Source organism: Balaenoptera ricei, chromosome 7 (genome assembly GCF_028023285.1).
Source record: "Balaenoptera ricei isolate mBalRic1 chromosome 7, mBalRic1.hap2, whole genome shotgun sequence".
In the NCBI taxonomy this organism is placed as follows: Eukaryota; Metazoa; Chordata; class Mammalia; order Artiodactyla; family Balaenopteridae; genus Balaenoptera; species Balaenoptera ricei.
In genome coordinates this window covers 97,481,233-97,499,480 of record NC_082645.1, presented here as the reverse complement: position 1 = coordinate 97,499,480, position 18,248 = coordinate 97,481,233, and the positions used below count along the sequence as shown (strand labels likewise).

The 18,248-nt window shown below is 35.7% G+C and overlaps 1 protein-coding gene and 1 pseudogene across 2 annotated transcripts in view; one reads left to right on the top strand and one right to left on the bottom strand.

Annotated features, from left to right (window-relative positions):
• ERBB4 (erb-b2 receptor tyrosine kinase 4) overlaps nucleotides 1-18,248 on the top strand; it is a 1,139,160-nt gene that overhangs the window by 9,014 nt on the left and 1,111,898 nt on the right. The gene's annotated exons all lie outside the window — the stretch shown is intronic.
• LOC132368672 (large ribosomal subunit protein uL13-like) lies at nucleotides 14,267-14,879 on the bottom strand (annotated as a pseudogene).

Genomic DNA, 18,248 nt, shown 5'->3' with positions numbered 1-18,248 from the left:
CTAGAGCAATTAAACAAGTTTTTTTTTCCCCCAAAGGAAATTTGATTGCATGGCTTATTAAAATCTATTCCCTAAGACTTTTGTTGACCTCATCAAGTCATTAAAAACTCAGAGCAGGCTACTGCAAGATCCTCTTTACTCATCCCCTTGTTCGATGTCCTTTTACCTCCAAGACTTCCTCTTGTCACTGCCAGATGACCATTGCTAATATAATACTTTTATTATCCTAGTTTCTATTCAGAAGCCTTCAATGGATTCCCATTGCAGAGTTCAAAGCCTGTTAAAATAGTCTTCAGTTTCCTTTTTGATCCAGTCTTAAGAGTTTCTTAAGATGTATTCTGTCTAAGAACCAGGCTGACCTAGTCAGTATTCCAGAGCCTTGCTTGCTGTCTTTCCTTTTGCTGACCCCTCTCCCTGGAATTCATGGCTCCCTTGGTTGCCCTCCCTGTCCAAACTGTTGAATCTTTCCAGTTCTGTATTAAATCATACCTCTTCATTAGATTTTCCTTCATTTGCTACCCTAATCTATAATCCTTATCTGTACCACCTATCTGCATTTAATCTTAAACCATTCTATAGTTTTAACTTTTTAAGAGCAAACATTTTTATCAAACCCTGCAGAGACTAATGAGGTGCCACATACATGGTAAGCTCTTTAAAAATATTTTTTTAAATGAAAGAATAACATACATTTGCTGAAACAATTTTAAGCTCATTCACGGATGGTTATTATTTATAATTAAACCATATAAGTGCACAAAGTAAGCTGTTTTAAAAACATAATTATAGAATTCCTAATAATAGATATTAGACATGTTTACCTTGGGAATTTCCTTAGTTGCTTTCTTGAGCTTCCTAGGGTATTTCTTTCAATGGAGTGTTTCCAAGAGTATATCATTTGTCCTCATTCCCATTTTTAGAGTCTGCTCATAATTTGGTACCAAGTATATTTGTTTTATTTTTGGTGAGTTAAAGATATATAAATACCATTCTTAAACATGTAACTGTCTTGTAGCATACTATTTTTATGTGACCATTACTTTGCTTTTCTTACTTATCTCTTATTTTAAAATTTTAATCAGTTTAAGCAGTAAACATGTACTGACCTATCAGTGTGTTTGAGGACTGTGTTAGGCACTGAGGAGGACATATAAGAAGCTCAAGATGCTAGATTTCCCCTTTCTTTTAAAGAAGGACAGATGAGACCAGTGAAACACAATATAAAAAAATATGTTATTAAGTGATTTTTCCGAACTCTTGGGAGGAATTTGCCTCCAGAGAAATGCTAATAAGGATTTCATGAAAAAAGGGTTCCAGACAGAATGTGGCATTTTCTATTCCGAGATGTATGTAATAACACAACTTTGTTAATACTAAGATTTCTCAGTATCTTAAAATAGACAACTAGATATATGCCTCCCATTTGAAAAGGATCCTATAAAAGAAATACTTGCAGCATAACTGTACTGAGAGGTGACTGGGATTCTCTTAGCTACTCTTTTAGATGATTCACTCTGCATTCTGAAAATTGGTGAAATGATTATAGTATTTATAGATTTTCCCTGGTCAGATTCTACCAGGGAAAATGCTCTTCCAGGCATTTCTTCTCAGGTTATCAGATTCCAAGAAACTGTCAACCTTTCTAGGTCACTGTGGTGCCCTAAGTGTACCTTAATTTATAACGTCCTGAAAGAGTTAATGTAACTTCACAACTTACCTAACAGTCTGCAGAGTAATCTATTAATGAGAAAATTGCATATGGAGACATTAGTACCTCTGTCTGAAAAATTTCTTAGAACTTTCCTGATTGTTTTTCCTTTAAGAATCCCTGAGAAGAAACTTTGAGTCAGGGATCATTGTTCCTACTTTGTAAACGAGGAAATAGAGATATAAAGAAGCAGTTTGTAAGGGTGAAGCCTGACTGGTGCATCCGTCGGTGCAGTTACATGTCTGCCGTGTTCTGAGCCAGCTGCCTCTGCCGTCTGCTGCTCCTCCTCTTTCATGCCTTCTCCAGCCACAGGAGCTAGTGACCCTCTGAAAGGCGTGGCTCCTCTACTCTACCTGCCCCACTGTGGGAGAAAAGGATGCTCAGCGCACCAAATCCTTCTGCCTTCAGGTCAACGGCTCTTTATACTTTCTCTGGAGCCATTTGAAGAAACTTATCCAATAAATCTATCATTCGAGGAGTCCTCCTTTGGATTACTCTGCATTTCTCCTCATCCTTTCTATTCTCCAGAGGTCTTTTTGTGCGTGTGCGTGTGTGTGTGTGTGTGTGTGTGTGTGTGTGTGTGGTGTGTTGTATGTATTAAGGAAATCATCATATAAGCCTTGTCTTCTTGAGAAAACTTCAAAGCAGGGGCATTTCCAAGATGTTGGGACCTGCATTTATGCAGTTTGGGGAACCTCTTTAAAAAACGATACAGAAATAAAAATACAAATTAAGTACAGGTCCTTGGGAGGCACCAATGGAAGAGAGGGGCTCTGAAGCTGAAGCCTTTTACAAAAAACTTTATGGTACTTCTGCCTATGTTTGAAAATTATACATTTTAAGAAGTCATATTATTTCTCATTTAGTGTGAATTTTGGGTGTCATTATATAATTTTTAATGTTTTTTCCTACTGCACGTAGCTAGCGTCTACTATTAATGTAGAAGAATGCATTGTTTTGAGAAAAAAATTGTCATAAAGAGTAAAATCACACTATAAAGCACTTCAGTATATCTTTGGATGAAATAATGTAGTCTGTAGAGATAATTTTCAAAATATTTCCACTCTGAATATGAACATGCCTCATCCAGGTATATATATATTTTCTTGATACCATGTTTTTTAAATGGGTCATGTAATGCTGTCTCTTATGCAATTCTGTAGTTCATAATGGTTGGTTTATAATGTTGTGATTTAAAAGAATCATGTCACTTTTGGTATATAAAAACTATTTTACTAAGGCCCTACCACTTGAAATACAGCTCATTGAATTTTTAATCATTTGTTATTTAGCACAGTTAAAAAAAAAATCTATCTTTGACTTTTACCCTCTGACTATGTTAAATGTGACCATTTTAACTACAATAGACATTATTAGCTGTGAATGAAACAATGCATCTAAATTAAAATCAGTACTCAGCTCAGATATTTGGTAATATTTTAACTACTAATATATTAACACATTTAAGTAACAATAAAAGGATTAGTATTTCAAGTCATACTTTTACTGTGTAAATATATCAGCTAAACAGTTAATATTTCCCAGTTGTTTTAACTTCAAATTTAGCAGCCCCATTGTCCCTGGTGATATATCGAAACCTCTAAAAGTGTACTTGGAATTAATGGAAACTGAAGTGATTGGTATTCAGATACAATTCTTTAGTGGCCTTTTCCTTTTCTTTTCTTTTCTTTTTTAAGTGCAGAATGAAATATGAAAATATAAAAACTTTGAGATAAATTGAAATAGACAAAACATTTTATGTAACTGTTGATGAAAAGGACATTTATTATTTTTTCTGTACTTACTATATTGCTTGTGGCCAGAATTAGCACACCATGGGCCAGAGAAAGAGATAAGACAAACAGAATGGCAGGCAGCTAATTTTGTTTAGCAAATTTAGATCTGATACATGCTGTTTCACTCCTACAAACTGACTCAGCCACTCTTTGAAAAGGTACAGATGAAGTTTGTCTCCCACAGTTTAACAGCTTTCACTCAACATTTATAGGCTGTATAAAAATAAATTTCTGTTAAGTACCACATTTCTCACTGGCAGGATGAGCACTGTGAAGGTAGATTTATTAATGAGAAAAAGGGAAAAAACAAAAATATTTCAATTGTTCCAGGTCTGCTGAAAATAAAATATGTCAAAACATCCAAAATATCTTTGTTTCACGGACATATATACTGGGCTTGGGATATTTAAGGATTTTGACTATTTGTGAGTGAATAAGAAGTCCCATTTTATGATAATTTTCTGATTCAAATCTGGTATGTGGTTAGATGCATATTCTGAAACTAGTCATTCATCTGCTGGATAAGCCAACAGGAAGAGATCCACTGTAATTATCAGGAAGTGGCTATAAAACAAAACACACAAAAAACCCAAATCTTGGTCTTTGTAAAAAAGTGTCATCATCCAAAAGAATAAATTTTAATGAATTCCTAAGTGAGACTAACTTGTCTGAAAAAAATGTCATAAAACATGTAACACTTGATGGAAACGTGATCCTAGAAAAAGCCAGGAATTTGGACAGTAATATCCATGTTTGAGAATATCTCAAAAAACATCACAAAAGTCTTTTCTATCATAGTGTATTGTAAAGGTATCTAAAAAGTTATAGTATTATTTATATACCTGCTAGAGCTTTGTCATGGCTCAAGACTGCGTTCTCCATAATCAAGCTCACTATAGAGAATAATTCTCATATTCATGAATTGTTCATCTCATCATATTTTCAGTGGTTATTTCAAGGTTAATTTTTTCAGACAGCTTCTCTCTTGATTAAAGTCTGTAGTAATTGTATATATGCTGATATAGCACACGAAGGTTTTAAGCTAAAGACGTCTTTGATTTCATAGCAGGTCAAGATCAAATGCTTTTCAATGCTTCCTACTCAAATATATGAAAAAATAACTTTTATGTCTTTTTTATTTCTAGTAAGAATGTTGAGACTTTTGTTTGGCTTTTTCAAAATCCTAGAAACCTTTGTGTAAGGGTATGAGCAACAAAGTATATTCCATTACCAGGACTAGTATCCAAGTGCTATGTTCCTTATGCTTTTATTGTTTGATAAAATATTAAAATATATTCCTACTGATCGGCTTTCCCAGAGCCCTCCCCTGGCACCCCTCCCTCAGACTTTCCCAGATCAAACAACTGAAGAATTAATATCTGACACAATCAGGGACCTTCAGATCTCTGCTTTGGCGTATACTGTGATCCATTCTTATGTGTTTTTGCTGGGATGGTCACTAAATACTATGAATGTTACTCTTACACGTAATAAAAATTTTGCCATAAGTATTTTAAAATAATAGGAATGTGAACAGTATCATACTAACTTTGCCGCCATTAAGTATTAACCGGTATGAAGGAGGCATGTTTCTAAGTTGTGTATCACAGTTTAGGTACTAATGATTTGACTTGAAGTTTGGAAAGAAGTGGCTTAAAAACAATAGACAGGATGTCACTGGTTCGCAATTGAATTAACCTAGGAGCAAATCATGTGAATGAGGCAGGCCAAAGGACTCAAATAAAGCAGATGCTGTGAATTTTCCTGAGAGTGAGGCAGGTGCTGATGTGTGATGTGTGTCTTTAAATTGGGCTGCTGAAGAATCACAACAATTTGAATTTGCGATTGCCATAACTATGTGGGAATAAACATATTACATGCTTATATTATTAATCAGAATGAACAGCTTATCTGGCAAGGTGTCAGCTGCCCCACGAGTGTGTATTGTCACGTAAGATATGAGTCTGTCCCTTGAGGGCACCGCATATACTCCTTTCATTTGTGGTGGATAAGAAAACATTCAATTAAAATTTTTTTTACATGATTAAAATGTAATATTGTGAAAGAAGTTGTGAATATCAGCTTAATTATGATACTCTTGGTAACTTCATTTGGACATGTGATTTATTATTTTACAAAGAAAACTATATTTACAACAAAATAATGTAGTTCCACTTCATTTGAAGAATGATTAAAGAAAGAAGGAGATGCCAGGCATGGAAAAGAGGAGGCTTGGGAAGGGGACATGATAACTATCTTCAAGAGTTGGAGGGCTGTTACACATAAGAGGGATTAGCACTGTTCTGTGTAGCCTTGGAGAACAGAAACATTAGCAGCTGTTTGAAATTGTAAGGTGTCGGATTTCGGTTGAACACCATCAAGGAGTTTCTCACAGTTAGAGCGTCCCAAAGTTGGAATGGTCTGTCCTGGGAGGTGGTGAGTTCCTTCATGTGTGTGGGGTGGTAAAGTCTTACCTAACCTCTTCTGTGATGATAAAGAATGAATGAGGCAGCGGAAGAACAACTGGTCAGTGATGTTGGGAGTAGGGATTGGGTTCCGTGGCCACTGAGGGCCCTTCCCACCCTGAGGGTCTGTCACAAGCACGTCATGCCCAAATATCCTTTCCTGGTCTCTGAAAAATAGAGGCAGTGAAAGCCACACTCTCTGTCTCTGTGACTGGGATTCCCACCCAAATGCTTTTCACCATCTACCTGTCCTTAATAGATTTGTGGATATGTGAAGGATATTTTAAAGTTTGGTTTCCTTAAATATAAAATACTTTGCTCTTATTTTTTCTCAGTAGTCTTTACGTTAGACCTTCATACCTCTAATGTAATGTACTATCACAAATAAATCATTCTCAATTGTAAAAACCACATGATACAGAATAAAAGTATACAAATGTTTCATTGTGTTTCTGGGTTTATGCCAGCAGGTATTTATAAGACTGGGTTTAACTTAACCAGAGGGAGAAACATATATAAGAAGGTGAGGACATAGGCAGGGCAGGAAGTTAGAAAAATAGGCCTCTAGTTCTGAGTGGAGGGTAAAGTGTTAAGAAATCAGAGCAAAAGAGAAGCACTTTTCTAAAGGGACTGAAAAATCAAAAGGAAATAAAAAGATGAAGGCACATACGCATGCTTCAGTTGGTTACAAATAAAGTAAACCTTTCTCAGTCTGCTTAGGAAATATTTTTCTTCAAGGCCTTTGACATTTCCATCTCTTTTACTACCTATTTTGTATCTATACTGTAAGATCTACACTAAATGAAATGTTTGCTTTTTTCTTTTGTTGCCATTCTTTTAACATTCTTTTAGGTTCTCCTGGTATGAAAACTGCATTCCTGTTATATACCTTATATACCTTCTGCCTTAAGTCTTTCTGATTTACCACCTCTCCTGTCTCAGGCTATATCCATTTTAATGCTTCCTCTGCAGCGAGCACTGTGACTGTGCTGGTACTTTTACGCATTAGTTCCAGTGTTCCCTAAAATCTGCATGGTAGGCGGTATTAACTCCATTTTAAAGATAAGGAAACTGAGACTCAGAATGACATAACTGGCCAAGATCACAGAGTCAGTTCTCAACAGAGATAATATTCTAACAATCTACTTGGCTACTATTGGGTATACTTTAGACTTAAGATTTTGGTTATCCATCTTTAAAGCGGCAGTGAATGAAGATAACCCACTCAACAAGTCTTTCTCAAGCTTCTCTCTGGCCTTGGTCCTCTTCATTACCTTTTTGTCTCAGTTTCTGGATCCCTTCCCCATCTCAACGCTGTGTAAGTTATTCTGAGCTCTTACCTCTCTCCAGAGCTCCCCTCCTTCCTGTCGCTACTGCCTGCTGAGTATCTCTACATGGATCTACCCAGTATCTCTGACTCAAGCAGTCCAACGTTTTACTTTTCTCTTTTCACTATGTAGTGTGCTTTTTAAATCTTAATTGGTATAAATTTCTATACAACACAACTAATTCTTCATTGATAAAAAGCCAACAAGTCATAATATCTAATACTTACTACAGGACTACTGTGTCAGGAAGTGTGCTAAAGCACTTCTCATGCAATATCTCAACTAGTCTACACAACGTGGCCACCACTGTCCTCATTTTACAGTCAAGGAAACAGAAATTTAGAGAGATTTAATAATTTACCAAATGGGAAACATCTGTGCAGGTGGCCAATCAGCAATGCCTAAGCTCCTAACTATCAATTTTCCATGGTCCAAATTGCAATATTTTATATAAGAAAATAAACTAAAACCTCTAAGAAGGATATTGACAATATAGATTCATTTGTTACCTATTTTAGGCCATTAACAATTATTTTATTTGATACCCGTAATAATTGTTAATAACCAGGTATATTTGTGAATATGCAAATCTTGGAAACATGATCAAGTATATTAACAATATATGCTACTTTTCTATTGTCACATTATAATTTCAGTACATTTATAACACTTCAAATAGAGTAACCAGTTTAATCACTTTTTAAAATCGATAATATCAAGTGAAATATTGCAAAGAGTTGAAGTAGAGGTTAAATAGAGGGACTTAAGAATTAAATAGCCCAGGTTTGCATACTAACCATGTGAAGATGGGTTAATTTCTTAATCTTTTTAAGCTTCAATTTTCTCATCTAAAAAGGGCATCTAATATTAAGATCAACCTCATATTTATGAAGATTAAATGAGGTAGTACATATAAAACAGTATCTATCACATAGATGCTCAGAAGTTAATTACATTATGTACACTATAGTATTAGTAGTATGATAGCTAAGGCAGTTAAAAGCAAAAAAAGAAACATCATACAGTTAAAGTTACAAAATGTTAAATATGAGCAGACCATGGACTTCCCCTTTCTCATAATTTGAACAGCAGTTCTATGTCCTATGTTTATAAACAGGTGATGCAGTATTGATTTGCAGAAGCATTGTGTATATGAATAGGCATGAGTACTGTAAGTAGACTATTTGGGAAAGAATTTGGCTCCCTGTGAGGGGCAGTTTTCTGAAATCATTTTTCCTTCATATTCTTTTTTTTTTTTTACAGTTTTGGTATTAAAAAAAGAGCTTAGGGAGACAGTTTTGTTCCAAAGATTTATGTTTACCTGGCAAACTCAAGTCCTCTGTCCTTTCATCCTTATTGTTTTTTAAAGCACCTTAAGAGAAAATGGTTTTTAATCAAATTCATGAGATAACTCTTTATGTTATATTTTATAGCCATTTAAACTTTTCAAGATAGGGCACAACTAATATAATGTATGACTGAATGTATTTTTGGAAAAATTTCTGCACGCTGGAGCAGAATCTTCACATCTATCTACGAATACTAAACAGATTTTTCCACATAGAAGACAGTCTGTAAATTGCTGTGATTATTAAATTCTTTCCCTCTATCATGGTTTTTATACATTTATTTTGATATTTAAGGAATCAAAGGCTATGCATATCATCAAAAAGTTTTTAATTCACAGGGCTCTGCAAGTTGTGCTCACTCGCTGATTAACATTGGAACACCGCAAAACAGTATTACTAATGGGAAGGGCAGTTTTTGCTCTTCTAAAGTTGACTGCTTCCTTTCTGGCAACAACCTCAACCTCCCTACTGCCAGTGAGTTAGATCAAGAAAATAGTTATTTCTCTTAGTTACCAGTCTGGAAACTTTCAAAGATGCTGTGAATTACAGCATAAGAAATAAAAAAATATATTTTTTTTTTTTTTAAATTTTATTTATTTATTTATTTATTTATTTATGGCTGTGTTGGGTCTCCATCTCTGCGCGAGGGCTTTCTCCAGCTGCGGCAAGCGGGGGCCACTCTTCACGGCAGCGCGCGGGCCTCTCACCGTCGCGGCCCCTCCCGTTGCGGAGCACAGGCTCCAGACGCGCAGGCTCAGCAATTGTGGCTCACGGGCCCAGTCGCTCCGCGGCACGTGGGATCCTCCCAGACCAGGGCTCGAACCCGTGTCCCCTGCACTGGCAGGCAGACTCTCAACCACTGCGCCACCGGGGAAGCCCAAAAAATATATTTTTACTTAGGCTATTGTCTTTAGACTGAGAGACAGATAGAAATTTGGTTCACAAGCTCTGTCACATGCCATTATGTTGCTCAGCTGACAGGTGGTGCTTCAGAATAATATAGACAGTGGGGATGTGTGATTAAGTTCTATCAGACTTTCTGGGACACACTATGAGTTATACTCTTGCAATTAAGACCTTTTAATGTAGCAGTTAAATTACTAAAAATTCAGATGTGAAGATAGTAACACAAAATAATTGTCACATGCCAGAATCTTCTTAAATTTTATATGATTTTTAGATGCAGGTGTTGAATATGGGATTGAGATTTCATGTAGATACAACTGTAATTTTTTCTTAAATGCAGACTGAAACTGGAGTATTAAACTATAATCCAAGTCAATACCACTGATTTTCCTCCATCGATTTTGTTATTATTTATCATTAATACGACATTCTCTTTAACCTATGGTTGATCACAAATTTAGAGAAAAAAAGTGTTATCTGCATATTTGAATCAAAGAAATTTTTAAAGGATATTTATCCAATTAAGATGCCCTGATATATTTTAAATGAAGATACCATAAGCAGATTAAACTTCATGAATATATTCTGTAAATGACAATTGTTGTTACTATGGTAACCTTTAACCAGGTATTTGGTGGTGTAATTTGGATTAGTCCTATTCAGTGGTGAGGTAACGGAAATGAGAGTAATTAACATTCAAGGTTTGAGTTTAAAGAAAGACAATATGCTGAGTTTATGAGAGAAGCAGGGATATTGAACGGGTAAATGAAAATGCTAGAGACGAAATGACCACCACGTAACATTCAGCCAGTCTCTCCTTCCTTTATCTCACTCCATGCTGGCTTTTGTTTTAGACCCTGCTGTCCTCCACCCATGAGTGGTTCTAACTGCATCCATGAATCAGGGACCAACTCATTCTCCTCTTACACAGCAGTCTTAATCTTTCACTGCCAGTCAATATCCTACTTAAAAACCAGTCTAGAGAGCCTTTCCCATTAGAAAGGGCAGTCAGTTTCTATCAGTTTTATTACTAATTTTGCCTTTCTTATTTAAAATATATCATTATTGTGTTTAAATACTATAGGATTTGTTAGGGTTCCATGTGTTTATGAATTAACCCCCTGCCCCAACCCCTATCACCAAATATGGAAGCAGTTTTCCTCTTTTCCACTTGTACATTAGGAAGAGTTTGCTATGATTCTAATTGTGTCACTCATTTCCTTCAGTGCTGTTTAATGTACAGTCTTTACCTGGGTGTAGCACTTTGGATTTTTAACTTTTATTTTGTTTTATTTGAAATCATTTTGTTCCTTTATTTAGCTTTTGCAAGTATACTAAAATGGGTTGTCTGTGGACATATCTGCCTGAAATGAATACAGCTTAAAAGCAGAAAATTATTGATTTTTAAAATGAATTATTTTCCTCAGATTTAGTGAGGCCAGTTTCCAATAGCCATTTTATTTACCCTTTATCATTTCATGCAGTAGCTTTAATATCACCAAAGCTACTGTCACCATCAATACATTCCTGAAAAAGAACATGATGTTTTGCAGCTTTTCCAAGAAGAGAGTTGGGAAGTTGTATGCATTGTTTGATTAAATTTTGGTATACCTATATTACATAAAACCCCTTGTAACTCATAGTTTAAATCATATTTCTTATGTTTCTAATAGTAATGTTAAAATATTCCAGTTGAGTAGCATTTATTGTACTTTTTAAAAAAATTCAGGGATGAATGATCTATACTATGTTATATTGCTAAGAGGAAGGATAGCAAGCTTCTCTGGATTTATTTGCACTTTGAGAAATAAAATTTAGGAAAACTGGTTATATAGGTTTTTCATTCCTCTCCACTAGAAATCTTGATTAGGAACATCAGTGCACATGATTTTGGGAACACGCAAGGAGGGCAGCAGTGGTAGTCCCAAATAACTATTTTCAGAGGAGGTCATAAACAGCTGTCCCTTTTGACTGTGATCCCTATTTGGAATAGTCTTAGTACTTGTGAAAGAAATCTTCTCTAGGATTAGGGCTTGACATGCAACTATTCGTGTCCTAAGACCTTATATTCCCCCCCCCCACCCCCTCCCGTGATCACTGTTTCTCCAGCAGGAGTTAGAGGCTAGGCTAGCAGATATTACCTCAGCACAGTAGTTAATTCCTTCTTGCCAGTTCTCCCTCCTATTCCTATACAGTATTTCAACCATGAACTAGTTCATGTAACAACTTGAGCTCTCTATTCACTCAACTCTTTAGAAATAATGAAGTATAAATGAATTGCCAAAGTTGTCCTTCACAACAAGGATCAAAATTGTACCTACTGGAGCCTTGTAGCGCCCCAAATGTTTATTTTTACACAAATATTTTGATTCTCATTGGTTCCATGCATCACTGCAATTCTCTTAATGCATTGTGTTATGCTCTGTAGTTTTTACAAGTATGAAAATGTTGAAGTATATTTATTAGCCCTGATGCTATTAAACGTTCAGTTATTTCCCAGGACTCTTAGATGGGTCTTGGGAAATTCTGAGATGAAATTATGTAATGTGTAAGTGAGAAATGACATTCATTTTTGAATGTAATTTGCAGTGAGGGCATTATTGAGGAAGAACTAATTGCTATCATATCTGTAGTTGAGATCAGAGACAATGATTAGAATTCTGTTTTTTAAGATTATTTTTCTAGGCATAGACACTGTCTCTCAGACTGCAAACTGAGATGTACTTATCTAGAAAATCAATTCCGTATCAATTAATTTATTAGTGCATTAGACTGGTTTATGATCAAAGTAGGTCTGATATTGTCATATTATGCATAATATAACTATGCATTAAATATGTATAACGTATGTATCTCATAGCTGAGAACAATGAAACTACATAGATAATCCCAATTTGTGATACACTTTGAAGTTTTCTAAGTTTTGTCCTTATTGGAATAATGTATTTTTACAGGTTGAAATTCCAGACAGCTTCACACTATAGGATTGTGTTATGTTTTCTTCCATACAGTGTGCAGCGTTTTAATTCTTATAATAACAGGGCTGCTCAGTTTGCCAGCAGGAGGCCCCTCAAAGCAAGATGATGTCTCTCGGTTGGCAGATTTCTGTATAACTAAATAACACTCTGCACATTCCTCTCAAATACCCGAGTAGGTGAGATAATGCTATATAACTTTTTTTTTTTAATTTAAAAAATAGCTGTATTATGTCAGTGACCTGTAATAAATAGCACTGCAAGGAGAAACGACAGCCTCATTCACCTTGCATCCATGCAGAAATAACTGAGCTGTATTTCCATGGCTGGAGAGAGAAGAAAAAAGCGAATGGAAGAACAGAACCAACCTTAGATCGCAGTCACTCTCATGCTAATAAGAGGAAGTTTACACTGACCGTTTTTACTATGTTAAATTTACCACTCAACACACTGCAGGTAAACACCTTGTACTCTAAACATTCAGATAGTTGTTGATAATAATGGTGTGGTGGATACATCATAAAGAGTGTGTTGCCATCTCCCTGAATTCTACATATTTTTCTGTTAAGTTTTCATCAATTAGCAAAATATTATACTGAAATAAATTTATTAATTGAACATAATGATGCATTGAGAACAAATACAGTTTTTGGACCAGGATGGCAATATGTGTTTAAGCTTTTCTAATTCAAGATCTGAGAATATCATTTTCTTCACATTGTACTCTACTCTTTCTTAAAAAAAAAACATTAATTGTGAACATTGAAATGCCTAATAAAGAAAAAAAAATCATATGTTATAGAACAAACTAAAACTAAGACCTTTAAATTCATTCTCAATGAAAAATTTAAATGATTTGGTAATTTTGGTTTTTAACTGTGATTCCCAGTTATTCTAAGATTTTCAACAGATGTTACACAGAGAATATAGAAAAATTTGCAGTGATTGTGGGCCTGAAATTAAAGCCTCTGCTTAGACTTATGTCACATTGAAATTTATGGAAATCATGCAAACATACTTCAATGGGATTCAGTCCATTGTACTTATTTGTACATTCTGCCTAGCCATTCATTTGTCCAACACCTAACAGACATTGCACAGCAGTGGGAACAGACAGCCTGATGTACAAAGACCAAGGATATTTGGCCCTGGCTCCACAATTAGTTTATTTCAATCAGTAAGAAAGTCAGCGCTGTAGGATTTAATATACTTGCCATCCACAAAAGAACATCAGTAACAACAACACTTCAGATACTCAGGAGCTCTGGGTGATTTTATAAACAAACACATGTAAATTCATCACACTCTACTGAGGTTGCAGATTACCATGTTAAATGCATTTTAATGTTTGCTGTGTTTCTAATATATATGAGATTTGGAATTGTTGGCTGGAGGTAGAATTCTTAAAATGATCATTTTTTCCAGGTATTTTATTTTACAGAAAATAAATTTAAGACACAGAGAGAGAAGTTATTTGCCTTAGTCACACATATATTCAAAAGCATTTATTTTCTTTTCCTTTGTACAGGCTAAACTTTTCATACTTCTGAAGTTGCAGTTATTTCTTTTTTATCATTTTATATTTTCCAGTATATAAATAAATGAATGTTTACTAAATATATCTTGAAATAAAATATTACACACTCGTTTAAAAAACTGTTTCCACAGTTTTTGTCCCCCATACTGGAAGCATTTTTTTTTTTTTTTTTTTTTTTTAAGAATAAACAGTTTTATTGCGCTCAGACTAGGAATCCATGGGTCTTGAGGACCTCTGTGAATTTGTCAGTTTTCTTCTCTATGTTCTTTTTGTCCTGCTTCCGTAGCCTCAGGAGCTGCTTCTTTTTGCGGTAGTGGATCTCGGCCTTCTCCTTTCTCTTCTCCTCCAGCGTGGCTGTTACTGCCTGGTACTTCCAGCCAACCTCACGAGCCAGCCGCCCTAGGTAGGCAAACTTCCGCACAGGCTTCAGACGCACAACCTTGAGGGCGGCAGGAACCACCATCCGCTGTTTCTTGTCATAGGGCGGCGGGATCCCATCAAACACCTTGAGGCGGTCCCGAGCCGCCTGGCCTCGCTTGGTCCTGTGGGGCAGCATGCCTCGCACTGTCCGCCAGAAGATGCGGCTGGGGGCTCGGGAGTGGTAGGGGCCGCCGGAGGGGTTGGTGTCCATCCGCTTGCGGAGGAAGGCCAGGTACTTCAACTTGCTTCTGTAGAAATTGCCAGAAATGCTGATGCCCTCACAGCCGCACAACCACCACCTTTCCGCCCAGACGCACCTGCTTGGCCACGATGGCTGCCAGGCGATCCAGGAGATGGCCTCGGCCATCGAGCACCAGGACCTGCTCCTCCGCCATCTTCGGCAGCAGCCTGGGAAAGTTATACGGGAAGCTGTAAATCTTCCAATATTCATGAAATATTTACAGTAACACATTTAGGTGACTCAACTTACGTTGTTGCTTTTTTCCTATTTTTTTGTGCCTCAGGTTACTTCTAAATGCAGCAGTGATTTTTAACGCATATTACTAGATTTGGTGTAGGTATATAATGTTTCATGGGTGTGTATGAAAACTAATGCAGTTGAGTAATGATGAAAATTATGTAAACAAGGGTAGTATTTAAACAATAAAGTGAAAATTTAATAAATGTGGATATCATTGCTTTTGAGCACCTTTCTAACTTTCTTTGTAGCAAATGTAGTCATTAAAATTCGGTTTTAAGAGGGAGGGGACAGTACCATTAGACAATATTAAAAATTGGACATTTTATTTAAGGAAATGTGTTATCAGTAATTCTTTTAGGAGGTTTTATCACAGTGCAGCAAAGCATGTTTTAACAGTTTTAGTGCATTAAATCTACACAGTTGCTGTTGACTGTGAACAATCATGAATTTAAATAAAGGGAGAAGTTAGTTGGAGTAAAATGTTCTGTTGTCTTATATCTGTAGCAGTGATTATTATTATTTTTGTTTGTTTTACTATAAAGTTTGTCTTGGTGCTTTCTGAGACCATTTTCAATTAAGAATGGGTAACCAATAAGGTAACATGGAGAACGGTCTCTGTTCTAGAGTAAAATAACTAAAACATGAGCTTTAGGTCAACAAACCTGAGTTCAAGTTCCAGGTTTGGGACTTACTAGCTGTGAGATCAGTGGGAACGAGCTATAAAGCACAGGAAGCTCAGCTCGGTGTTCTGTGATGACCTAGATGGGTGGGATGGGGGGGGGGGGGGTGGGAGGGAGGTACAAGAGGGAGGGGATATAGGTATTCATATAGCTGATTCACTTCATTGCACAACAGAAACTAACACAACATTGTAAAGCAATTGTACTCCAATAAAATGTTTTTTTAAAAGTATCCACATCTTTAAAATGGGAAAAAAATACTTAAAATACTTCTTCCCAAGGGTGTTTCGATGATTATGTAGGAAAATGTGTATGAAGCAGTTAGCATGACATTTGGCTCATGGTAAGTACTTGAGAAACATTACTGTATTTTTTTATAGAAAAATCTTTTTAGGTGATAATTTTTAATGCTCTTTTAAAAATTATCACACTGATTTATATAAGAATCTTTATCTTTAATATTCCATTTCGGAGTGCTGAATCTACAAAACAAGTTTATTTAATTTTATTCAATACACATTTATTGAGTGGTTAATTCTGTCCCAGGAATTATATCAGGAACATGTCAAAGAATCTAGTGAAGAAATCAGAGGCAAAAATAGCTACCTTCAGTATTTTATGATAAATGGTAAGCAAAAGGTGCTCTGAAATGAAAAAGAAGCATGTTTAGCCCAACCTGGAAGTTGGAAAGATATTTCTGGGGGGAGATGTTTCCTGAAATGAGTCATGAAGATGAACAAGAATGAGTCAAATGAAGAATGGTGAAGAAGATGTTCCAGATAGAGGAACCTGTAATAATAGATTTAAAGAAGCTGGAAATTACCATGGAAAGTACAGTGAACAATTAATTCAGTGTGATTAAAGCATAAACATGTTCAGGGGTGGGCAAAGGTTGAGACTGAAAATGTAGAGACACATTTCACAAGGAACCTTTTATATCCAACTAGGGGCTTGCTTGTTTGTTCTATTTCTCCCTTTCTTAAAATAATTGGTGGGGTTTATATGCTGATTTGATTTACAGAATTTATCACCTAATAAAGAATGTATGTGTGTGTGTGTATGTGTGTGTGTGTGTGTGTGTGTGTGTGTGTGATAATCAGGGTACATGATCCGCTATTCAAATAAACTAGTATTTGGTAACCCTGATATTTAAGACATAGTGGAATATGTAGAATGAAATATTAAAGTACCAAGTAAAAGATTTTTTAGACTTGAAAATTTTGGAGAGAGAATCAAATTTAGGCTATACTCCTTGGAACATTATTGGGCTTTGGTTATAGGAAGGAGGGAAATGAGGAGGACCTACAGATTAAAGAAAACAGATTAAAATGATATTCATTGGCTTCTACCATGTATCAGGCTCTGTGCTGGGTATTTCTACAGAAATTATTCTTATATATCTGACAATACAGACCTCTTTAAAAATACATCATATCTGTATTGTTATCTATATCCTATATATACATCTATATCTGTCAGAGAGAAAGCTGGTATTCAGAGAGGTTAAGTAGTTGCATAAAGGTAAGAGTTCATAAGAAAGACATGAAGTGGGGATTTAAGTCAAATTTCCCCTGACTCCAAAGACATGGGGGTAGGAACGACTAGTGGGTATTTCAAGTAAAATTTGGTTGAGTTGTCCCCTGTCCTTGGGAGGAAAATCATAATTAGTGTAAACTAGTTATCACCATTTCATTTCCCATCCCATTCAGCTATGAAAATGGGATAGAATTCTGGTCACTGAAAAGGGAAGTCTGACAGGTTTTAAGAAAAAGACTGTCTCACCAACGGAAAGAGATACACAGGGGAAACACTCCCTTTTTTGTCTAGATGTCATCATGTTGGCATGTGACACCTGGAATTGTGGCAGTTCATCCTGTGGTTCCAGGTGAAGTCATCAATGAGTCCAAAGGCAAAGTGAAAGACAGGAAACACTTGGATTCTCAATGACAAATGTCAAGTCCCTGAACCAACCCTGGAATATCTCTATCTCTGGACCTCCTATATGTAAAAAATTAAATCTCATATTTTTTTAAGTCATTTACAGCCAAACTGTTTTAACTGATAGAAACCCTAAATGTTCAAATGAAATGCCCTGACTTACTTGTTCAGCTATAAAGGTGGCAGATTCATTCAAATGTCTTCCTCCTTACTTTAAGTTGACTCCCTGTATGGCCATTAGGAAGAAATAGGTAAGTCTAAAGGAAACATTAGGGATCTGTTAGTGTTCGAGAATCCATGTCTGAAAGAGTTGTGACAATGGAGACTGAAAACTAAAATGTAGGTTGCTTAGAGTTATAGGGAACACAGTTATAAATTCTAAATCTCTGTTGTACAGACAACAGCATAATTTTATTATGTCTTAAATCTGTCCTAAATTTTGTAATAGTTACAAGAGAAATAATAAAACTATCTGGCTCTTCCTCTGGATATCTTTTTTTTTTTAATTTAATTAATTTATTTATTTGGTTGCCCCAGGTCTTAGTTGCAGCATGTGGGATCTTTTTTTTTTTTTTTCTTAGTTGCAGTATGCGGGATCTTTAGTCCTCTGGGTATCTTTAACTGTCCATTATTCCTTGAACATTATACTTGAATTTTAGGTAAGA